The sequence below is a fragment of the Siniperca chuatsi genome, linkage group LG9 (assembly GCF_020085105.1).
Source record: "Siniperca chuatsi isolate FFG_IHB_CAS linkage group LG9, ASM2008510v1, whole genome shotgun sequence".
NCBI lineage: Eukaryota > Metazoa > Chordata > Actinopteri > Centrarchiformes > Sinipercidae > Siniperca > Siniperca chuatsi.
Window position 1 is genome coordinate 30,113,004 of NC_058050.1, and position 5,289 is coordinate 30,118,292.

The following is a 5,289-nucleotide window of genomic DNA, read 5'->3' on the forward strand; positions in this document are numbered from 1 at the left end:
CAGCCCTGTTGGGTGAGAAGCTGGCAGCGATGCAGGTGGAGGCCCCCCTCGTGTCCTGGATTGTGGACTACCTGACTGGCAGACCACAGCACGTGCGCCTGCAGCACTGTGTATCGGACAGCGTGGTCAACAACACTGGGGCCCCTCAGAGGACTGTCCTCTCTCCCTTCCTCTTCACCATCTACACCACAGACTTCAGCCACCACACAGAGTCCTGCCACCTTCAGAAGTTTTCTGATGACTCTGCTGTGGTGGGATGTATCAGCGGTGGTGATGAGTCTGAGTACAGGGCTGTGGTTGGGAACTTTGTCTCATGGTGTGAGCAGAACCATCTGCAGTTCAATGCGACAAAGTCTAAGGAGCTGGTTGTGGATCTATGGAGGGCCAAGGCACCAGTGACCCCGGTTTCCATCCAGGGGGTCAGTGTGGACATTGTAGAGGACTACAAGTACCTGGGAGTACACTTAGACAATAAACTGGTCTGGGCTGAGAACACTCAGGCTCTTTACAGGAAGGGCCAGAGCCGCCTCTATTTTCTGAGGAGGCTGAGGTCCTTCAACATCTGCCGGACAATGCTGAGGATGTTTTATGAGTCTGTGGTGGCTAGTGCTATCCTGTATGCTGTTGCATGCTGGGGCAGCAGGTTGAGGGTAGCGGACGCTAACAGACTCAACAAACTGATCCGTAAGGCCAGTGACATTGTGGGGGTGGAGCTGGACTCTCTGGCGGTGGTGTCAGAGAGGAAGATGCTGGCCAAACTACATGCCATCTTGGACAGTGTCTCCCACCCACTCCATGACGTGCTGGTCAAGCAAAGGAGCACCTTCAGCGGAAGACTCATCCCCCCAAAAAGCACCACAGAGCACCACAGGAAGTCATTCCTGCCTGTGGCCATCAAACTCTTTAGAAAACTGTTTGTAATAATGTTTTTGAGAAAATGAAATCTTGACCTAATGTGATGTTGAAAATGAACCTATCTGGGCAGGAAAAGGTCAAAATCATCTTGTGAATTCATATGAATGAGAAAACCTCAAAATGTTCACATGCTGTCCCAAAACAAGGTAATCCAAGAAACTGAATTCAAACCATTGTATCCTTCAAAGGTATACAGCTTGGTAATGTTTCAAGAATAGAATATTAAAATAAATTACACTTACCTAAACTTAGATTCCTAAGTTTAGGTAAATGCAGTTATTTCACTGAAGAATCTCAAAATAACATGTAATAACTGAATTATTGAAAATTAACACATGCAGTCACTGAATAAAGCATTGGATTAAACGAAACTGAATCACTGTTGTCCTTCATATTCGTGGTTTTGTATTTTGGATAAGAATATCCATGAAAATGAATTCAAACCATTGTATCTTTCATATGTAACACTTGGTTTGGAAGAAATTACAACTCAACCTAATTTGAGCTGAAAATGGAACATATCTCACTGAAAGAACCTCAAAATAACATATGCGGTCACTAAATGATGTATTTGAAGAAAGGCAAATGAAACGTTGTTGTCCTTCATATACATGAAGTTTTGTATTGTTCAACTTTAGAAAACGTTTTTAATAAAGTTTTAAAATTTAAGTTAAGTTTTAAAAGAAACTGTTACAAATAGAAAACTTTTTGTAATAATGTTTTTGACAAAATGAAATCTTGACCTAATGTGATGTTGAAAATGAACTTCTGTGAGCGCGACAAGCTCAAGGTGATCATCTGGATTTATCTGAGCTGAAACAACTCAAAATGTTCACATGGTCTCCCAAGATAAGAATAACCATGAAAATGATTTCAAACCATTTTTTCTTTCATATGTAACACTTGGTTTGGAAGAAATTACAACTCATTACAATGTTTTTGGCAAAATTAAATCTTAACCTAATGTGATGTTGAAAATGAACCTATCTGGGCAGGAAATGGTCAAAATCATCTTGTGAATGGGAAAAGCTCAAAATATTCACTTTCTCCCCCAAAACAAGGTAATCCAAGAAACTGAATTCAAACCATTGTATCTTTCAAAGGTATACAGCTGGTAATGTTTCAAGAATAGATTATTAAAATAAAATACACGTGAAGTTTATTTAGAAATGCAGTTATTTCACTGAAGAAGCACAAAATAACGTGTAGTTATTTTTAGTTAGTTATTTTTGTAGTTATCAAGATTAGTAATAGTTTATATAGTGTATATATATATATATATATATATATATATATATATATATATATATATATATATATATATATATATATATATATATATATATATATATATATATATATATATATATTTATATATATATATATATCTATGTGTGTATTGTATTTAATTCCCAGCACCTGTCACCCATCGCACACCTGCACATAATCAGCCACTCTACTCCCTATATAATCCAGCTCAGGGTCCGGTCTCGTTCATACGAAGGACAGAGCATCGCAGTCTTCCTACGAATGCTACACGGACTCACCCACTACGCTAGGTTGAGAAAACTATCACTTGGAACCCCGAACCCCGGCTCCCGTCCGTCTCCAGTCTCCTGAGTGTGTCGCTCCAGCTCCCGGCTCCCGTCTATCTCCAGTTTCCTGAGTGTGTCGCTCCAGCTCCCGGCTCCCGTCTGTCTCCAGTCTCCTGAGTGTGTCACTCTAACCTCCGGCTCCTGTGTGTCTCCAGGCTCCTGTGTGTTTCCAGTCTCCTGAGTGTGTCGCCCCAGTGCCCACACTCTTCCACCAGCAGTGAGATAAAGGACAGTATCTATACAATCCCATATTACCTCTGTGTTGTAATAAACTCTCTCAGTCTCCTTACCATTGTCTCCAGTTGTTCTGTCCGTAACAACAATACACTATAAAAACAGGTCAGAAAATAAATTAAGTACCAAGTGGGTATAAGTATAAAATAAAATAAGTTTGAAGTACCAAGTGGGTTTAGCGGTAATAATATAAGTAATAAGTAGTATTGCAACAGCAGTAATGGAGGTATGAATAATAAATAGGAAAAAGCTAAATATTCCACATGTGTATTACACAGATATTGCACAATTATTCAAGTATTGCAGAGATGTAATGATCCAGTTTAGTGACCTAGGGTCATATAGGATTACCTTGTTTTGGGACAGCATGTGAACATTTTGAGGTTTTCTCATTCATATGAATTCACAAGATGATTTTGACCTTTTCCTGTCCAGATAGGTTCATTTTCAACATCACATTAGGTCAATTCAATTTCCGACACTTCCTCTGGTGTCATGGTGGTTGATTTAGGGGCCAACTTGGTTAAGGAAAAGGTCAGCAGGGTAATGTTGTTTGCCGCTGCTGACGCCTAGGATGCACACTGATGCGTGCGGTCTGCTAGACGTGCCGTCAGTTGATCTCTGCCGAATGGCAGGGGCGGCTTCACCCCGAAAAGTGTTGGGTTGGCTTCCAGAGGGGGAACAGGAGGGAAACCATGTTTGGTAAAAACCCTCTATCTTGGTGATGGGAGAATATGTGGAAACCGGAGCTTTCAGGTTCCTGGGATCCGACGCCCCTCCCTTTAAAATTTAAATTATATACTGTATATACTATACTGATCACTGTGCATGTTGACTGTGAGCTGTACAGTCCGTTAGAGAATTGCAAAGGAAAAGCAGGTTGTTACACATGCAGTCACTAACAACAGCATGATCATAATGCAGAGGAGAAAGCAGTATCCATTAGGGCATGCTGTATAATGACAGCAGCTTTAGCTGACTCATTTGAAGATGAACATAAATTGTAATGCATTTGCCATATCCATATCATGATGAAGAAACCTGCAGTGCTGGACTGACTTTATATGTATGTTTTGCTACATTTCAGTTACTCCACTATATTTAACAGCTATCGTTAATACTTACTTTGCAGATTAAGAGTTAACATGCAAAATATTATCAGCTTTTAAAACATGATGCGTTTTTCTAATCTAGCAAAGAGTACATACATTTTATTCCACATTACCCAGCTGCAACATTAAAAGGTCAGTTCACCCAAACTACAAAACCATACTGTATTTTCTCACTTACATATGGTCAAAAGTATGTGGACAACCCCCAAACATAACATTTGTATGTGATAGTTGAACATGTGATTGCGACACCATGGGCATTATTGTACTGCTATAAACAGCATCAGCTCTTCTGGTTTCAGGCTTGTCCACCAGATTTGTAATTTTTAGCTGCAAGGATTTGCTCCCATTCAGCCACAAGAGCATTAGTGTTGTCAACACTGGCGGTAAGGCCTGGCTCATAGTCAATGTTCCATTTCATTCCAAAATTATGGGATGGGGTTGAGGTCAGGACTCTGCAAGCTAGTCAAGTTCTTCCACACCAAACTGGGAAAACCATTTCTTTATGGGTTAGGATTAGATCTTTATGGGCCTGGCTTTATGTATGAGGACATTATCTTGTTTAAGCAGAAAAGGGCTAAACACAAACTGCTAGCACAGAGTAGGAAGCACACTACTGTCTAAAAATATTATTTGCTGTAGCATTAAGATTTCCGGAAACTAAAGGGCCTAGACCAAACCATGAACAACAACCACACACCAAAAGTTCACATTGGTATGCAGACAGGGCTATCCAAATACTTTTGGCCATAAATTGTACCTTCAAAAGGTATCTAACCATGCAGACGTTTGATTTTATTTGTCCAGGTTTTGAAATATCTGTTTCTAAATCTCAAAGACTTTTTAACTTGTTCTGAATACTTCTTCTGTACATCCCGGGAGAGGGATCCCTCTGCTGTTGCTCTTCCTGAGGTTTCTTCCATTTTTTTCCCTGTGCAAGGGTTTCTTTGGGGGGAGTTTTTCCTTATCCAAATCGAGGGTCTAACAACAGAGGATGTCATGTACTGGTGGGCTATTACTTTGCCCGTCATAGCACACAGTTTAGTGTTGCGTTGAGTCACATAAAAAGATTTTAAACCACAGTTGCAGCTAACGAGGATGACCAGGGACCAGCCTAGTGGCAGCTAAACTCAAACTTAATTAAACCATGATGTATGGAGCCACGTTTCTTAAAAGTAACCATAATTTTCTGAAGCATGGCTAAATTGGTTAGCTAAATGGCTAAACTGGTTGTCTTGTTTTCAAAACAGACCTCTGGTACTCTCTCTCTCTCTCAAACACACACACACACACACACACACACACACACATACATACATACACACCTCTCAAAGTGCTGATGGTTTTTTACTCTTGTGTGTAAATCACTTTTTGAGAAACTTAGCCAGGTTGTTAAAAAGTATTCTACAAATAAACCCCACGAGACACAGACA